The following is a 20762-nucleotide window of genomic DNA, read 5'->3' as shown; positions in this document are numbered from 1 at the left end:
TTTCATTTAGCTAATAAGCTTTCCAAACAAAGCGTTCAAGGTATTGCCTGCTTTTATTTTGCTATTTAAAGTAAAAGGTGAGAGGAGAGAGATAAATTGAGGAAACAACTATTAAACTTAAAGGAGCCAGGACTGGATGGTTTAAAAATTATTAGCTTTTTCAGACACCAAAAGATGCCAAAATTAATACATGGCTTCCAAGCAAAGTTCAGAACCATAGCACTGCCAGGAAAATGTAATCTACAGGTAAGGCTGAAAGTGGGACTGTCAGGCTTATCATTAGGATGTCTGAAAGATCAAGTGTGGCACCTCAAAGTATCCATCACATAAAAATCCATTTGAAGAGATCAAGGTTGCACATCACAGAGCCTTTCAACTTGACACAGGGCAGGCGGGCTGCAAAATTGGGGCTTAGCCTGAGGGTTCTTGGCTTTGCCCAGGAAAGAATTCATGGGTGAGTTGGTGGTGTTAGACGGCAACTTTTATAGAAGCAGCTGTGCACAGCAGCAGTGGAGGTACTAATCCTAGCAGAGCAGGGCTACTGCATAGGTAGTATGCCTAGAGTAGCAGCTCAGAGGCAGTTCTGCAATCATATTTATACCCGCTTTTAAGTATATGCAAATTAAGGGGCAGAGTATGCAGAAATTTCTAGTAAAAGGGTGGTAACTTCTGGGTCATTGGGTTGTTGCCATGGAAAGGAGCAGTAACTTCCAGGTGTTGCCATGGCAATGGTAAACTGACATGGCACTGGTGGGCATGTCTTACAGAGAGCTGCTTTTGCCTCTTCCCTGTTTTAGCTAGTCCTCAATCTGGTCCAGTATCTGAGCCCTGACTCCAGAGTTGAGTACCACCTCCTACCTCAAACTGAACTACAGGGTCTCTAGGAAGCCTAAGGGCATTGTGCCCCAGCCATCTCACCAACAGCCCAAGATAGGAAAAAAAATATGGATCTTAATAAGATTTGTGGGTGTGGCTTTTGTCTAATGAAGAAAATATCAATGATATTTGCAGGATGCCAATTGTTTTTGATAAAACAATATAAATACTTCAGCTTGAACTGAAAGGATATTGCCAGTATAAAATCAAAAAGTGTTTCTTGGATTCCCCATTAGTTTTCTGGCAGGAAGCAGGCTGATAAAACTACTCTGTTTCAAATATGTGCTAACTTTGACAAAAAAGGAAGGGCAGCTGGGAACAGGGAGGTAAGAGTCCAGAGAATAGAGATGAAAGCCATAGATAATCACTCCCAGAGATTGAGACTTAATTAACAAACTATGACCATTTGCCTGATTAGATATCCTAATTCCTTCTCTGTATTTCCTGTTTTTCCCCTTTGTGAAAAGAGGGTTTATGGTGGCTATCCCTGGTTCATTTCACCATTATCTGTTGGCTGTGTGGGGACAGATAACCTTATACACTGAGAAGAACTGTACTTGAAGAGATGTACTTACTGAACAATACCTGAAGGGGTCTCAGACATAAATGAACCTGACCCAAATGATGAGATTCTAGACTCTGAGCTAGTGCTGCAATGGAGTAAGAGTTTAGAGCACCTTGAGAGGCAATATTTTGCATTTGGGAGGGACATGAATCACTGAGAGGCAGAGAGCAGTCTTCTGCAGGCAGCCTCTAAGATGGTTCCCAGTGATTCATACCTCCTGGCTTTTATGCCCTTGTGTAATCCCATCCTGTTGAATAAAGACAGGATCTAGTGCCTTACTTGTTGTAAATTGAATATAGTGAAAGTAATGGATGTCATTTAGTAAAAAAGATTGTGAGTTCTGTGTTGCTTTCTCTTTCAATATCAATCTCTCTCCCTTCCACGGAAAACTCTAAGGGCAGGGAGAAGCAAGTTGTCACACTGTGGCTAGCTCTAAGGAGAGGTCCACCAGGCAAGGAAGTGATGTCTCCAGCCACTTACTTTCAGAGAGAAACCGAGCCTGCCCACAGCTGTTGACAGGGTTGAAAGTGCATCCTTCCCTATTCAAGATTTGGGATGGCTGCAGCCCTGGGGAATATCTTGATTGCAGTCTTTTGAGAGACCCTGTGTCATAAGTGCTTAATTAAGGCAGGCCCGGATTCCTTTTTTCTTTTTTTTTGAGACAGGGTCTCGCTCTGTCACCCAGGCTGGAGTGCAGTGGCGCAATCTCAGCTCACTGCAAGCTCTGTCTCCCGGGTTCACGCCATTCTCCTGACTCAGCATCCCAAGTAGCTGGGACTACAGGCACCTGCCACCATGCCCGGCTAATTTTTTTTTGTATTTTTAGTAGAGACGGGGTTTCACTATGTTAGCCAGGATGGTCTCGATCTCCTGACCTCCTGATCCACCCACCTTGGCCTCCCAAAGTGATGGGATTACAGGTGTGAGCTTCCACGCCCGGCCCAGGCCCAGATTCTTGATCTATGGAATTTATGAGATATTAAGTGCTTGTTTTAAGTCTGTACATTGTTAAGTAATTTGTTATACAGCAACAGATAACTAATGTAGACTGTAACAAGAATAGGAGTGGAAGCAGAAAGACCTGTTAGGAGGCGGTAATTCACCCACCATCAAACATTCCAAACACATGTGCCGAATCAGTTATGAAACAATGTAAGATGTTCTCTAGGCTCTGCTCTTTTTCTCAAGCAGTCTGTTTGATGTGGATAACTCTTTTGCCCAGTTTTGTGTAATACACACTCTACAAAATTTAGGTCTCATGATTCATCTTCTGCTAGCCTTTTTCAACTTCTATATATAATAATTGAGATAGTCAACCTCTACAATACCATAAATCAAGGTATTTCTATATATTCAGTTGTACTTGTGTCTATATCCTGCCAAATTTTGAGCCCCTAACATCTGGCATCCTGTCTTACCCAATTTTGTATCCTCTCAACACGTGTAACAGAGCCAGTTACAGAACAAGTATTTCTGTTGCAATTTTGGTAATTTTAACATCTGTGTAATCTCCAGTGATGTCCCCTCTTACATTACTGATATTGCTAATAAATGTTGTCTCATTTTCTCTTTATTAATGTAGCTGAAATTTTATAGATTTTATCAATCTTTTAATGCCAAAATACTTTGGTTTATTGTTGTTTTTTCTCTTGCTTATCCATTTCTATTTCATTGGGTTCCACTATTTTCTTTCTTTTTTTTCTTCCTTATTATTTGGGCATAACTTGCTCTTTTTTTTCTGTACTCTTAAGGTGAAGCTCAGAACATTGGTTTTAGATCTTTTTAATCATATAATATAAACACTTTAAGCTATAATTTCCTCTAAGCATTGTGAGAAGTCCAACTCCAGGCTAAAACCCTACATATGATTCTTCGGGCCTGAACACTGACAATTACAAAGGCTTCAACTGACACACCTCACAGGGAACAGTTACCATCCCCACAGCAGTCTTGGTACACAGTCAGTGCACTGCAGTTTCTGAGGACAGTTGCAGTCCAGAACTCAAGCCCTCTGGGCCCAGTCATACTCATACACATCATGGTATTCCTAGCCCAGGTGCCTCCATTCAGAAAACTTCTTACCATGGGGTTTCAGCTGAGATGCTTTTAGTCACCTGTACTGAGACTTATCAGGGAGACTTGACTAAAACATTTTTCCCCCTGATTCAGTCTTTTACAGTTCTAATTTTTCTTTCTATCCCTCTCCTCCTATCCCAGGTCTATAGAATGGCAGGGAACTTTTGTTCAGAGCTCCTTGGCAGTGAGACAATTTCCCTTGCCTCCACTTCATGTCACCTGACCCTTGCCTAATGCCATTCCAAAGGGCAAACTGGAACAGTGGGGACCTAGCACCTCTTTAAATTTTGGCCCCTTGCTTATCTTATAATACATCACAGTAAGAGTGAAACTGGCTCTATTGTCACATAGAACTCATGTTTATGGTTTCTTTTGAATAAACATAGAAATTGACCCTCCTAGTCTTAAAACTTGAGAAATTTACCTTTGACTTCTCTGGGTTCCTTTCTTAGGAAACCAACCATAAGCCCTGCCAAGTAATATCAAGGAGCTGAAACTCACCAGATCACAGCATCTGGACAATGAGACATCAGACTGCTCACCCGTCATGACTGCCTAACTAACCACCTGTTGCCTGTTTACCAACTCCCCTTCATTTACCTCCCTAATTCCTGTTTTCCCACACATAGTTACATTTCTTCCCTGTTATATATGCCCCTAATTTTAGTTGGGTGAGGATACAGATTTGAGACTAATCTCCCATTCTCTTTGGCTGCAGCACTCAAATAAAGCCTTCTTCTCTGGCAATACTCAGTGTCTCAGTGATTGGCTTTCTATGCAGCAAGTGGGAGGACCTAGACTGAACACCAGGCATTTTAGTAAGAAGTACCCAAAGGCTTGATGACTCCTTCATTTGGACTCATGTCCTAATTGACCTCCTAAACACCTGGCAGGTTTGACACACTGCTTTAGCTGAATTCACAATTTTCATATTTTGTGTTTTTATTATCATTTAGTTCAAAACATATTCTAATCTCCCTGATTTTTAGGTCTTACTTTTTTTAAAGGAAAAGTGATAATCTTTGCTTTTCTGCTTTAAATATTTAGCCCAATTGATATTACTGAATTTTAGTATATTTGTTTTCTGATGTCCACCAAATTTTAATTGTCTTTTACCTCTTTTTCTGCATTAGATTTAGTATTAATAGTATTTCATTACATCTGTACTATTAGAGATAAAATATTTGTCTCATATATTAGAGCTTGCTCTAAGATTTACAAAGCATGGTTAAATTATCACTCTCTATCTTCAGAGACTTCTATAAAATTAACAGACAATGCAAGGACCTTACAACAGTAAGTTTCCATTTTCTTTGTCCATCTTTTGTGCTACTTTCTCCACACATTTTATTTTTATATATTCTATGAGTCCAATGATGTAATAAATTTTGCTTCAAGTAGTCCAGTCTTTCATATGAAAGTCTTTAAAGGAGAAAACAAAACATATATTTAACACTTTTTGCACTCTTCTTTCCACTCTATAGATTCAAACTTCTAACTGAGATACTTTTCCTTCATCATCATGAAGAACTCCCTTTAACATTTCTTGTAACATTCACACTGCTTTTGACAATTCTTTCAGGTTTATTTATCAGAAGAAGTCTTTATTTCAAACTTTCTTTTTTTTTTTTTTCTTTTGAGATGGAATCTCGCTGTGTCACCCAGGCTGGAATACAGTGGCGCAATCTTGGCTTACTGCAACCTCCGCCTCCCAGGTTCAAATGATTCTCCTGCCTCAGCCTCCCATGTAGTTGGAACTACAGGCATGCACCATCGTGCCTGGCTAATTTTTTGTATTTTTAGTAGAGATGGGATTTCACTGTGTTAGCCAGGATGGTCTTGATCTGCTGACCTCATGATCCGCCTGCCTTGGTCTCCCAAAGTGCTGGGATTACAGCTGTGAGCCACTGCACCTGGCTTCAACCTTTCTTTGAAAGATATTTTCACTGAGTATAATAAAATTTCATGTTAACTGTTAATTTTTCCCTTATCTTTTCCCCTTCTTTGCTTCTTCTTTCTCCTTCTTCTCTTTTCAGCATTTAAAAAATGCAACTCCATTATGTCCTTTCTTTCTCTTTCCTTCCTTCCTTTTCTCTTTCTTCTTTCTTTCCTTTCTCTCTCTCTTCCTTCCCCCCTCCCTCCTTCCCTTCCTTCCTTCCTTTTTCTTCCTTTCTTCATCTTTCTTTCTTTTCTTTCTCTCTCTTTTCTTTCTCTTTCTCATTTCTTTTCTTCTCTCTCTCTGTCTCTCCTTTCCTTCCTTCTTCTTTCTTTTTTTATTTTTTTAACTGACAAGGAATCTGTAGAATATCTTAAACTCATTTCCTTATATGCAAAGTGTGTTTTTCTCTCTGGCTGCTTTTTAAGACTTTTTCTTCATCACCAATTTGTAAAATTCTAATTACTATATGCCTTTATGTGATTTTATTTGGGGTTATACTATTTAGTATTTGTTGAATTTCTTGGGTCTCTGACTTTATAATTTTCATCAAATCTGGAAAAATTCTGCCCACTATTTCTTCAGATTTTCTTCCTAATCCCCCTTCCTTAGCTGGGATGACAGTTAACACATTAGACTGATTTTTACTCTCATACAGATTATAATGGCAAAATTACTTTATTTAAGTGTTTTTTCTTTCTGTGATTCAAGTCGAAGAATACTTTCAATTTTCTGTATTTAGTTCAGTCACTTTCATCTACATTGACTGATATTCTATTAATTCCAGAGAGTGTTTTTTTTTTCCAAAAGTTCAGATAATTTTGTTTCATCTCGAGGACTTCCATTTGGTTCTGTCTGAAGCCTCACTATGATTATGCTTAATTTTTATCCATGTGCATATTTATAAGAGCTGCTTTAAAACCTTTGTCTGCTAATGCCATCTTCTCCTCCATTTTCACATATTTGGTCATATTTTTCTGCTTTGTTTTGTATCTAATAACTTTATTGCTAAATATTAAAAAATTGCCGTATTTTTTGTCTTCCTTTCAAGAGTGTTAAAGTTTATCTGGTAAGATCATTTAGTGACATGTAGATCAAATGGATTATGTTGAAACTATTTTTTCATCAGGCAGGTCGAGAGACTCTTTACTATGGGGCAAGTTTAGCCAAGTAATAAATTACAAACCTTTTGTAGTCTTTAGCAAATATCTTGGGTGTTGAAATGGTTGCTCCACTCTGGCCATCTGAATTCCAGTCTTTCAGTTATTTTCACTGGGTTTGTTGTTTTCATCAAGAAGTTGAGCTGGAAACATACATTTGAGAATCCTTCTAACCTGGGTTTATAATCATGTAAACCAGTTTTAAATGTTTTTACTGTATCCCATTTGTGAAAACTGTTAGTATAAACATCTATTTTCTAATCATTAAAATGGGAATGATACCAACAATAGCTGAATTTTTTTTTTTTTAGCATTTACAACGTGTCAGTTTCTGTTCTAAGTGCTTTACATATATTTACTCATTCAATATTTACAGTGATTTTAAGAGTGTGTTACTTTCTGGGGGCTACTGTAAAATTAGCACAAACTGGGTGGCTTATAAACAGGAGTTTATTCTCTCTTCATTCTGGAGGCCAGAAGACCAAAATCAAGGTGTCGACAAGGGCACGCTCCCTCAGGAAGCACTCGGGGAGAGCTCATCCCTTGCCTCTTCTAACTTTTGCTAGCTGTCAGCATTCTTTGACACATGACACCATGACCACCTCACTCTAATCTCTGCCTCTGTGATCGCAATGCCTCCTCCTCTCTTCTTGTCTGTCTCAAATCTCTCTCAGCAATTCTCTTATAAGGACACTTCAGCATCTGGGTAAACCAGGATTTTATCTCAAGATTCTTAATTACATTAGCAAAGACCCTTTTTCCAAATAATGTAACATTCATAGGTTCCAGGAATTTGATATGGACATATATTTTTGGGGGTTCGTGGAGGCACCATTCAACCTGCCACAGTGAGTAAACTAGTAGTGTTATTAGCCCTTCTTTTCCAAGATCATAGAGCCAGGATTCCAACCAGGCAGCCTGGTTTCAGCGTCCCTGCACTTAAACTCTTCACGATGTTGGCTATGTTATAGACTCATTGTCAGGGTTAAAGCTCATTCTATAAAGCACCAAACATTGTGCCTGACACGTAGTGGAGCCACAAAACTTGTAACTCTTATTGTTATGAATACATATTTTATTGGTCAAAGTTAGGATGACTATTTGATTACGGTATGGTATTCAGTTTGCGCGGTGGAATTCCTAATCAAGTTCAGACTGATCAGTAAGCTGAAGTCCTTGCTTACTTCAGTGAATCCTCCAGTCAACACAACTTCCAATTAAAGATTTATTTCTCACGATTAAATTCAGATCCCTGTGCTGAGAGAAGAGAAATTTAAAGCCAGAGAAACAGGATAGCCTCCAGGATGGCATGAAAAGAATTCTAACTTAGGGCTTCCTTGCTTACTTTTTGGAGACACAGATGAGCTGGCACAATAAATATTTAATATGACATGATGTTAGTTTATACCAATTAGGAGTTGCAGGGTCAGATAGCAAGGAGTGAGTGACTAGCTCTCCTCTAGACCAATGTGAGTTAAAATAATTATGCCTTTAGCATCCTTATTTCATAGGGTTTAGAAACCTTGGGGAAAGAACATTTAAAGTAAACATTTACAGCTATTATCTTTGCAGCTCTACACTGAGCGTTCTCAAGCTATGCTACACACACACACACATACACACATACACACACACACACACCCCTAAAGGACAGGCTGTTCCATATCTGGCTGCTTTTGGAAAATGTTTCCCCTTGGCTATGTCAGTGCTCTATGAGGTATTGCTCACTTTAGATATGCATTAGCTATTTATTTCTTGGCCTATTCAATTTGTTGGAATATGGAGGGACTTGAAAACTTTAGAAACTCTATCCATCTGTGCAATTTGTGTCTATTATTTTCCAAATTGTGGTACTTGCTACCTCAGTACCACAAACATCTGTAGGCTAGGGACCAGCAGCTCCCCTTTCAATGGAGTTAGTTCCCATCATATATCACTGAGACCGGCACTCTTACATATGCCATTGTTGGCAGCACTGCTGGCTATTGTACCTTTCACAATGCTCTGTAATTGTTGGTGCCTCTCTCCTGGTACCAAACTCAACTGCAGTTCTGAGGACTAGATACCAACCCAACTATTTGCTACTTGGGTCAGTTTTATCTGTTACTTAAGACTCTCCAGTCTTTATCCATAACTTAGCAATACTACTAACAATATTGGCTCTGTATAATTCATAGAGCTGTTGGAAGGGTTATGAGAAAATAATTTACTTTATAAACTTTAAAGCTCTGTGTAGTGAATTATTATGTTATTTGCTTGAGAAAGACATTGAATTAATGAAATTCCTTTGTTCTGACAAGTTTTGCTTGCAAACAAACAAATAAACCAAAAGAAACAAAAAAATAGAAATAAAAACCAGAAAACAAAAAAATCAGTATACTCCAAAAAAATAGAAAATACCACAAAAATAATCTAATCACCCAACAAAACTGCATGAAGGAATGTCTCTTTTCCTGGTCTTTCTATCCTTATGTTTATAATTCCTTTCACAGATGAACACATTTTACTCTTTACTTTCTAATTATTTACCTTTCCTAGGGATTCTGACTTTATTAAACTTCCACATTCTCTGAAAAAGATGGCCTTTGGCCTACATTGGGACTGAAATATAAGAATAGCTTTTGATGGTAATGGAGAGGACAAAGTTTGTTGGTTTAACTCAGGGATTGACAAAATAATCCATGTGCTAAAAGTGTTTCTACATTATTTTTAAATAGTTGAAAAAAATCTAAGCAATAATAACATTTTGTGATGCTTGAATATTATATGAAATTTGAATTTCGGTGCCAATAAATGAAGGTCTGTTGTAACACACCCACACACTTTCATTTGCCATTGTCTATGGCTGCCTTCAGGCCACACGGCAAAGTTAGCAGTTGTGAGAGATACTCTATGTCCTTCAAAGCTGAAAATATTTTTTACTTTCTGGGTCTTCATAGACAAAATTTGGACAAACTAATTTCTTTTCTCCCTTCAGCCTACATATTGATCATTTATTTAGTTCTAAGCTGGTAATAGTGAGTTGAGTAAGACATGGATGCTGTCCTCAAGAAGCTCATATCCATTAGCAGGAAAAGACAAGAAATCAGAACCTTTAAAAGATTCCACCCAGGCTGTGAAGAGGTAGAGGCAGAAAGGAGTTTGTGTGGCCACATTCCCAGCTCAGGCAAATCGAGGTCGACCCAGTGGCCACTGGGGCAGCCTGTCTACCTGCCTGTGCACCTATACCTTCCTCTGTCCTGCTTTTTCCCAGCGCACCTTCCTCTAGACACTAGGTTTGGCTCCATTATTGAGGCCAATGACTTCTAGAACTACCTTTTGTGCATCAGGGACAATGTGTGAAAGAAACATCTGGGGAAGGCCACCCCACTTTCTTACAGATGGGAGCTCCCTCCTTCTGAATTTGGAGGCAACTTCCTGGAGCCGCCTCCCATCTGTGGAGTTCTTGCAGAAGCTTGTTTTGAAAGTGGCTGTTGGAGATACCACACCAGGCGGCCCTGTGACCGGAAGCGCTCCTCCTTGTGTGCACCTGTATTTGTGGTCTTGGAGGAGACCACCTCAGGGGTATCTTCTGCCTCTTCCTCAGAAGCTTTTCTATCAGCTTGTCCCATGAGTTTTCCATCCTCAGTCCTTGTGCCCCAGGGGAGTCAATTGTCAGCTGCTTCCCTGCTACTCTACATGAAGATGCCACGGAACTTAGACACAGGGCTGGGATTAGGATAAGGGAGGTGAGGCTCTTGTCTCAGACACAATATGGGAGGCACCAAAAACTCAATAATCAACATAAGTAAGATTTGAATGCAAAATTTAAAAAATCAAAATCAGTGCAAATATCCATAATGAATAGAAGGTGGGATCAATAACAGTGCTGGGCAAAGCTATGTTTGAGTTTGAGGCAAAAGTTGAGATGCAGAAAAAGGAAGAGTTAAGTTCTGGCTGAAAGCTTTCTTCTTTAAATTATTAATTCTGGGGAAATCCACAGATGGAGAAGTCATTCTTGAAGCTGTGACCGTGTGGAATTTCGGAAACAGCACTCAAATTTGAATGAGATAACAGGGTTCATAGTTTTGGCCCTCTCATGCCTTACCATGTGACTTTAGAAGTCACAACCATTCCCAGGGCCTCAGTTTCCCCACTGCAAATGAAAGAGGATGGGTGAAATCATTTAGATTTACTTTAGCTATGGGATGTTTTGTGTGCACATCTTTCTATAATGTAGCAGCATGCAAGACTCATGTGGGTCCTCCTCCTGGATCCAGCCAAGGTGTGATGATGGATATTGCACAACCTTCTCCAAAACAGCACTCTTGTTTATGGAGTCTGGAAACTGCCTGGAAGTCATTTCAGTGACTTCGACATGAGCTCACCACTTCCAGACAAGCAGTTTCTGTAAGCATGTAGTCTGCATTGACTGTGAGGTGCTGATAGAGGGATTGGCCATTGAGCAGCTGAAAGGTTGACCGAAGTTTCCCAATGGGGATCATCACTCCACTAAAATATTAAAGTCATTGTGTACAAAATACTTGCAACATCCTGTTACAGTCCGAAATTCACGCCCTACACCCAACTGGCCAGCCTTAGCCCATTGAAAGAAGTGGGTTTAAAGACAGATTTTGGATTTTATGACTGGCATATGTTGAAACAGGATACAGTAGCCTCCAGTGAGCTTTCTAGGGGCTTACTCTGAAGTTTTAATCACAGATAAAAATACTCAATGGGGCAAATACAGACAAATGAGACCTTTTTTTTTTTTATTTTACCTAAGAACATTGAATTTACTTTATGAAAATTATGTTTTCAGATCTACCTTCCTCTTCTGAATTCAAGTTTCTCAAGAGCAAAAAAATGAACGTAATTTCTGTAATCTAGTTGCTTATCACAATGCCTGGTATGAAATTATATATATATAATCTGAGATGCATTTAAACTCATGTAATCACAGAGGAAGGACCTTGGAAACCAAATGGTTTATGCAATATCTATATTATAAACCAGGAACCAGAAGCTGAGTTTTCAAAGCAATTTAGTGGAAGAAATGAAGCTTGAGAACAACGTATTTAGCTTTTTACTTCTAAGTCCTGAGGGGAGTAAACAGACAATAAAAATCACCTGGCCCTAGAAGGAAAATTTCCTTCATCTGGAGACTGTACTGAAGATGGGTATACCTTTTGAAATATTCAGAAATATACAGGCTGGGAATACTTCGCTTTTAAATTGAATATGCATGATCTTCTAGAAAAACAAATAAACCCACAAGTTTAGACAGACAAATAAGCAAGGGAGAGTCCCAATACACTCCTATGCATCAGTGTGACCTTAGGCAAGTGATCAAACCTCCCTGGGTCTGCTACTTATTCAACAAAATGGGAAGCATCATCCTCAGTAATTTATAATTCTGAGATTGCACATTTATAAAATTTAGTATGAAGTGGCTCTAAGGGTCAGCAAGTAATATGGTTCATTTTGAAATATGAATCCTTAGGAGGGAGAAAATGAGCAATGTGTCAAAATGCTTAATGTTTTCTCATTCTAAAGGCTTCTGACCTCTTGAAGCTGTCTTCCAGGCCCAACAGGAGGAGGGAGTGAGAGGCCATAGGAGTTTGAGGCTGCTGCATTAGCCGCAAAGCGTTGGGGGCGGGTGGAGCAGGCAGCATACCTTTCTGCCTTTGTCTTCTAATCTTCCAATCTCTCCATTCTGGTTTAGGCAATTCATAATTTTAATTTTACCTTATCTTTCCTCTCCTTTCAGGTGGATAGCTTCAACTTTGGAATAGTAAATGGTAAACTTTGCTTTTAGATCTTGCTTCCAAACTCAGATCTGTCACTTCCTGTGTAACCCTGGGAAGATCATCTATATTATTTGAACCTTGGTTTTGTTATTCATAAACTGGAGAAATTCCGTACTTTAGTATAGATTAATGATTTAATTTTGCATTAAAGTGTCTAACCCATAGTGGATGATTAATGAATACTAACTTACTGTTAAAAGCATTCCTCCTTCCTACTAAAAGAGTTTTCAGTTTAGGATTATCACTCGGGTTTGGGTTTGTTTACTTGAAAATGGCTTTTTGTCTCTCCCATTCTTAAGTATGTACGTTTATTCAACTCAATCCTTATTTTTCTTGACTTTCAGCCTGTATAATTATTGGTTAATTTCAAAGGAGTTACTTTGCTGGATACATCCTTGAATGAGAGGTATGCAGAAGATTTGGCTGATGCTAACCTTTTTCTACCTGTTGCTTATAATTAGGGATCTATTAGGGATGCTTTCTTGGAAGGCAACGTTGCATGGGTGTGTTTTATCTTGTATGTAATAGAAAAATAGCTGCAAAAAAATCAAATGGTGGATTTACAAGATGTAGGAAACAGTAGCAACTATGATTAATCTTTGAAAAAGTATCAGAAAAGCTTTGAAATAGCTGCAGGGAAAAGGAAACTACAAAAAGTTGCATTGTGGCTTTGTAAAAGAACCAATTAGCATACCTTGAAACGAAAACTATAAGAAGGATAATTTTAAAATCGAACACAGATTTGAAATAGTGAGAAGTGAATTTAAAGATAGATCAGAAGTTTTCCAGAATGAAGCATATAAAGATTAAAAATGCAAAATATGGAGGAGAGAAAAGAAATATAGAGATGGTTTAAGGTTTGTTCCGAATTAGAGAAAAAGAGAATAGAAGGAAGAGACACTATTTGAAGAAAAATTGAGCATTTTCCCAAAGCAAGAGGAAACACGACCTGCAGATTTCAGAAGCCAGGAATATTTTACAGTTAAACAAATAAAAAGATGCAATGTAGTGAAACAGCAAACATAAAGCCAGAAAAATATACTGAATCAGTGAGATAAAAGACAGGTTGTCCTGAAAGCATAAGAGAAAAAAAATTATGTCATTAGAGAGGACAATACCTTGTGAAAATATATTTTAAGAATAAAAATGAGAAAATATACATTTTAAAAACAAATATTGAAAAAGTTTACAACCGGGTTTTCAATAATAAAAATTCCCAAGGATTTTATTTATTTATTTATTTATCTCTTAATTTTTTTGAGATGGAGACTCACTCTGTCACCCAGGCTGGAGTGCACTGGCATGATCTGCTCACTGCAACCTCCGCCTCCCAGGTTCAAGTGATTCTCCTGCCTCAGCCTCCCGAGAAGCTGGCATTACAGGTGCCCACCACCAGGCCCAGCTAATTTTAGTATTTTTAGTAGAGACAGGGTTTCACCATGTTGGCCAGGCTGTTCTCGAACTTGGAACCTCACTCACCTCGGCCTCCCAAAGTGCTGGGATTACACGTGTGAGCTACCTCACCTGGCCCCAAGGATTTATTTTAAACAACTTGTTACTAAATGAAAGATTCGAGATGCAGGAAGGAAGGAAGAAAGATCAAAGAGAGTCATGAATGACTGGGTAAAACTAAGGGAAGACGGATGCATAGAACACTAGTAGTGTAACACGAGGGAACATATCTGAGTCACTTGGATATGTAGCACCCAAGTATCTTAGTGACAGGGAATATGTATGGATCTGCAGCAGCCTTAATTCTTGCTTTCTCAGAAGAAAGTATTTGACTGAGGGGGATAAGGCAGAGGGAGAAAGGGAGGCAAGTTTTAGAGCAGGAGTGAAAGTTTATTAAAAAGCTTTAGAGGCTGGGCGTGGTGGCTCACGCCTGTAATCCCAGCACTTTGGGAGGCCGAGGCGGGTGGATCACGAGGTCAGGAGATCGAGACCATCCTGGTTAACACAGTGAAACCCAGACTCTACTAAAAATACAAAAAGTTAGCTGGGCGTGGTGGTGGGCACCTGTAGTCCCAGCTAGTTGGGAGGCTGAGGCAGGAGAATGGCGTGAACCCGGGAGGTGGAGCTTGCAGTGAGCCGAGATCGCACCACTGCACTCCAGCCTGGGCGACAGCGAGACTCCGTCTCAAAAAAAAAAAAAAAAAAAAAAAAAAAGCTTTAGAGCAGGAAGTAAAGGCAGTAAAGTACAGTTGGAAGAGGGGCCAAGTGGGCAACTTGAGAGATTCAAGTATGGGTTTTGACCTTTGACTTGGGGTTTTATAGGTTAGCACGTTTCCAGGGCTTTGCATCTCTTGTCCCCAATTCTCCCCTTGAGGTGGGCTGTCCGCATGCCCAGTGGCCTGCCAACACGTGGGGAGGGCTGCATGCACACAGTGTTGAATGAAGCTGTGCACATGCTCACTTCTGGTTGGTGGTTTTTTCCCCTTACTAGTCATGTTTATATACCAGTTAAACTCTGCCATTTTGCCTCTTAGTGCGCATGCTTGAGCCCACTGGCCCAGCTCCTTAGATTTTATTGGGAAGCTGCTGATCACCAGTTTCAGGTGCTTTCTATTTACTGGGAGACGGTTTTTCCCTGGTGCTGGCTGCTACCAATTATTATTTTAGAGAAGCAGTTTAACAACTGCCTGACCATCGCCTGATGGCCGCCTGACATCCCTGGTTTGCGGGGGGTGGGTCTCTCTCCTGCCCTGCTCATATCTACCTGACTACCTATTATAACAATAGTATGTGTAATTAGTTATTATTTTTTTAAAGTAGCATTAAAATACAAAATGTATAATCATTTATAAGTTTTCAGGGAAATAAATGTAGTTAAACAGTTTTAAGGAACTTGCATTATCTAGGTATTAATTATTTCTAGATGAAGCTAAGTGGAGTTGATATGCCTGCTGTAAGTTCAAAGGAAATTCCACTAAAAGAATGGAAACAGTGTAAAACTGTGTCTTAGAGAGCTTCCTTTTGCTACCAACTTTTCCAGGTCCACTCTTCCCTCATCTGCACCCTGCTTGGTGCCTCGAGAGAGTGATCTTTGTGGACTGCATCAAGGGGCACCCTTGCCCTCTGGCCTCTGGATTCAGCCAAAGGGGAGCGCCAGCAGGAGAGTAGAGGGAGGGAGGAGAATGAGGAGGTGGAGGCTGGACATGAGAGGCTGCCTCCCTGTGTGGTTGGAATGGACGGGCTGCTTCTCTGAGTGAAGGTTTCAGCTCCTGCCAGGCAGCCCTCTCTACTCAGCCTTCTCTGTCTTTGCGTTCTAGTAATTGTTCTTTTCTCTCATCCCTTCAGGCTGGGGGGTTGAAACTGGGCCCCCCCTTCCCAGTTTTTTTGGTTCCCCTTAATTCTGTCCACTGCTTTTTAAATAGCCCCTCTATTGAAGTCACATCACATTAAGCCATTTTGAGTTACGTCAACTGTTAATTGTTCAGAAATACAAACTTTATAGTAGAGGAAAAATACGTTAACAAGAAAGATCCAAAAATAGGCAAGAAGCAAAAGAAAAGAAAAACATAGGCCAAGTTTGAATAAAGAGAAATTTTTAAATTTTGAAGGTTAAGAAAAATTTTAAAATTACAATATAATAAATTTGAATCCATATAAATGAACACTCTAGTTAAAAGAGAAAGATTATCACAATAAATTTGCTTTAAAATGTTTCATAGACACGTACAAAAGGTATAGAGAAAAGTTGCATGTGAAAGAACAGGAAAATATGACACGTCCTATTCAGTGATGAAGAGGAAGCTAGTGTATCTATATTACAGATATAGAATCTTTTGATCTATAGACAGATCAAAAGATTTTAAGGCAGTAAGAAACCTTACTAATTGTAATAAAGGTTACTTAATGACAAAATAGGCTGAGCGCAGTGGCTCATGACTGTAATCCCAGCACTTTGGGAGGCTGAGGCGGGCCTATCGCCCAAGGTCAGGAGTTTGAGACCAGCCTGGCCAATATGGTGAAACCACATCTCTGCTAAAAATACAAAAATTAGCCGGGCATGGTGGCAAGCGCCTGTAGTCCCAGGTACTTGGGAGGGCAAGGCAGGAGAATCGCTTGAACCTGGGATGTGGAGATTGCAGTGAGCCAAAATCGCACCATGGCACTCCAGCCTGGGCGACACAGCCAGACTTCTTCTCAAAAATAATAATAATAATGACAAAATATTAAAAGTTAGAAACCTATGTTTAATTCATATTACTAAGTATTACTAAATTGTCACTTCAAAATATATAAAACAATATACACATAACTTCATGTAAAATAGATAAATCAATGTCAATAGATAATCAATAAGCATATGATTAGAAATTTTAACACTTCCTTTTTGGTAACTGATAGAAAAAGCGGGGTAAAATCAGTAATGATATAACATATTTATATAATATTTGATTAATATGAAGGAAAGAGTTATTGTCATGATTTCTTAATGCACAAATGCCAAACACCATATTTAATAATTATTATTAAGTGTTCTTTTAAATCACACATATACTAGGCAATAAAATAAGCCTCAGCAAATTTCGGTATTAAATCATGCAAAGTATCTTCTCTTTTCATAACAAATTTGGAAATTGAGATTTAGATAACACTGAGTCAAAGGAAGATTATAAGACATGTTCAAGAATATTTTTAATTAAGCAAAAATAGTACACAACATAAAAATAAGAAAATGTGAGAATGTAGCTAAATCTGTACTTAGAGGGAAATTTATCTCGTTAAATATGTATATTGGAAAAGAAGAAGTGCTAAAACTTAGTGAGTTAAACATAAATACCAAGAATTTAGAAAATAATAAATGTTGGTGAGGCTGTGGAGAAACTGGAATCTTTATATGCCACTGGTATGAATGTAAAATGGTATAGTCACTTTGGAAAACAGTTTTACGGTTCCTTAAATGGTTAAACATGGAGTTATTATGTGATCTAGCAATTCCACTGCTAGGTATTTTCCCAAGAAAAATAAAAACATATGCCCATAGCAAGACTTACACGTGAGCATTCGTAGCAACTTTATTTGTACTAGCAAAAAACTGGAAACAATACAAATGCCCATTAATGGGTGAATGGATAAATAGAATGTGGATATTGATACAATGGAATTGTATTTAGAAATGAAAAGAAATAAATTAGTGACACGTGCTACAGCATGAATAAACCTTGAAAACATTTTGTTAAGGGAAAGAAGCCAGTCACAAAAGACCACATATTGTATGATTCCATTTATGTGAAACATACAGATTAGGTAAATCTACAAAGACAGAAAGCAGATTAGTAGTTGCCTAGGGGTGTGGGGAGGGGGAATGGGAGGTGACAGCATATGGTGCAGCATTTCTCTGAGAGTAATTAAAATGTTCTAAAATTACTGTGCCGATAGATGCACAACTCTGTGAATATACTACCAGCCACTGCATTGAACATTTCAAATGGATAAATTATATGATGTATAAATTTTATCTCAAGAAAGCTGTTAAAAGAAATAATTTAAAGAACCATAAAATAAATCTAAAGATAGTAGAAGGGAGGAATAATAAATAAACGTGCAGAAATTAAGGCAATTGAAAGCAAGCATACCCTAGCAATCCTTCTTAACCTGAGCTCCACAAGGCAATGAAGCCTGAATGTCCTATGGCAAAGGTCAGCAAACTTTTATACATATATATATAAAAGTTTGATCACAACATATATATATGTTATATGATCACACATTTATGTGTGTGTGTGTGTGTGTGTATATATATATATATATATATATATACTTTAAGTTCTGGGATATATGGGCAGAACGTGCAGGTTTGTTACATAGGTATACACATGCCATGGTGGTTTGCTGCACCCATCAACCCGTCATCTACATTAGGTATTTCTCCTAATGCTATCCCTCCCCTGGGTCCATGTGTTCTCATTGTTCAACTCCCACTTAGGAGTGAGAACATGCGGTGTATGGTTTTCTGTTCCCGTGTTAGTTTGCTGAGAATGATGGTTTCCAGCTTCATCCATGTCCATGCAAAGGACGTGAACTCATCCTTTTTTACAGCTGAGTAGTATTCCATGGTATATATGTGTCACATTTTCTTTATCCAGTCTATCATTGATGAGCATTTGGGTTGTTTCCAAGTCTTTGCTATTGTGAACAGTGCTGCAATAAACATACGTGTGCATGTATCTTTATAGTAGAATGATTTATAATCCTTTGGGTATATACCCAGTAATGGGATTGCTGAGTCAAATAGTATTTCTGGTTCTAGATCCTTGAGGAATCACCACACTGTTTTCCACAATGGTTGAACTAATTTACACTCCCACCAACAGTGCAAAAGTGTTCCTATTTCTCTACATCCTCTCCAGCATCTGTTGTTTCCTGACTTTTTAATCATCGCCATTCTAACTGGCATGAGATGGTATTTCATTGGGGTTTTGATTTGCATTTCTCTAATGACCAGTGATGATGAGCTTTTTTTCATATGTTTGTTGGCCACATAAATGTCTTCTTTTGAGAAATGTCTATTCATATCCTTCGCCCACTTTTTGATGAGGTTGTTTTTTTTTTCTTGTAAATGTGTTTAAGTTCCTTGTAGATTCTGAATATTAGCCCTTTGTCAGATGGATACATTGCAAAATTTTTCTCCCATTCTGTAGGTTGCCTGTTCACTCTGATGATAGTTTCTTTTGCTGTGCAGAAGCTCTTTAGTTTAATTAGATCCCATTTGTCAATTTTGGCTTTTGTTGCCATTGCTTTTGGTGTTTTAGTCATGAAGTCTTTGCCCAAGCCTATGTCCTGAATGGTATTGCCTAGGTTTTCTTCTAGGCGAAAACCTACCAAACTTTTATTGTAAAGGGCCAGACAGTAAGTATTTTAGGCTTTCAGGCCATAAGGCCTTTGGTCTCTGTTACAACCATGCAACTCTGCTCTTGCAGTGTGAAAATGCTGTGGAAACCATACAGGCAATGTGTAAATAAATGATCATGGCTGTGTTTCAATAAACCTTTATTTTTTCCCTAATTTTTAAGCTGCTGTATTTGAAACCATGTGTTAGCCAAACAAAATACAACCCAGGCCCCTGTTTGCAACCTCTGACTTTTGCTGGATTTTATATTAGGGAACCTTGCATTTGAGTGTGGAATCTTATGTTTCCAATAAATCTTTATTTACAAAACAGATGATGAGCCAGATGTCCAAGCCAGGGACCTTTGTGTGCTGACCTCTGTCCTAAGGCATCTGCTGTATGTGATGAGTTAACTTTTTTTCCCTGTACGTCTGGAGTGCTAAAAGCTCTGTACCATCCTTGGGAGAACTGAGAAAAGGGCCACTCACATCATGCTCTGTAGGAGTTAATTCTCTCATGGATTTCAAATTGAGAAAGGTTGTGCCGATAACCTTTGTTATTTGAAAACAAAACTAAACAAAAATATTAAAGTTTAAAATATTCTCAGAGGCTGATTTAGAAAAAGGAAGTACAAATTACCAAAGTTGTAAATAAACAGAGAACGTTACTACGGAGCCTGTAGACACTGAAAAGTTAATAAGATCGTACTCCAAACAACTTTATGCCAATGCATTTAAATATTTCTTTTTAATATTGAAGTGTATGTGGGGTGAGGGACTTGCCAAAAGTGTGCATGAAAAATAGAAAAACCTAAATAGGTTTATATCATTAAACAAATTAAATTAATGGTTAAAAACCCCCAAAAGAAAAGTTGAAGCTCAGTTGGCTTTACATTCAAGTAACATGGAAATCAAATGTAAACTTCTAGGGAACAGAAAAAGAAGAATCACTCCTTAGTTAATTTTATCAGGAAAGCATAACCATAATACACAACCTAATGAGAACATTAGAAGAAAGTAAATTTACTGCAAACCTCACTCATGAGATGAAAAATTGTTAACAAATCAGCAAGCTGAATTTGACATCAAATAAATTTAAAAAGATGCGAATTATGATCACATTGGGTTTAACACAGGAATGCAAAGTGTTTTGAAAGGTAGCAAGTCAGTAATCTAATTTACTATATTAATAAATAATGAAGAACTATATAATCATCTTGAGGCAGTAAAATGTATTAGATAAAATTTAATATTTATTCAAGATTTATAAAAAAAAAATCTTCTCGCTGGGTACGGTGGCTCACTCCTGTAATCCCAGCACTTTGGGAGGCTGAGGCGGGTGGATCACGAGGTCAGGAGATCAAGACCATCCTGGCTACCACGATGAAACACCGTCTCTACTAAATATACAAAAAATTAGCCAGGCGCGGTGGTGGGTGCCTGTAGTCCCAGCTGCTCGGGAGGCGGAGGCAGGAGAATGGAGTGAACCCAGGAGGCGGAGCTTGCAGTGAGCCGAGATGGCGCCA

The 20762-nt window shown here is 38.6% G+C and overlaps 1 long non-coding RNA gene across 1 annotated transcript in view; it reads right to left on the bottom strand.

The window, feature by feature from the left end:
* LOC104004883 (uncharacterized) overlaps positions 1-20762 on the bottom strand; it is a 146033-nt gene that overhangs the window by 79291 nt on the left and 45980 nt on the right. Inside the window, exon 3 of the long non-coding RNA XR_008546178.1 lies at positions 6640-6756. This is a non-coding gene — a long non-coding RNA (uncharacterized LOC104004883). The remainder of the gene's footprint in view (positions 1-6639; positions 6757-20762) is intronic.

The sequence above is a fragment of the Pan troglodytes genome, chromosome 12 (assembly GCF_028858775.2).
Source record: "Pan troglodytes isolate AG18354 chromosome 12, NHGRI_mPanTro3-v2.0_pri, whole genome shotgun sequence".
NCBI classification, from domain to species: Eukaryota; Metazoa; Chordata; class Mammalia; order Primates; family Hominidae; genus Pan; species Pan troglodytes.
This window is presented reverse-complemented; position numbering and strand designations above follow the sequence as displayed.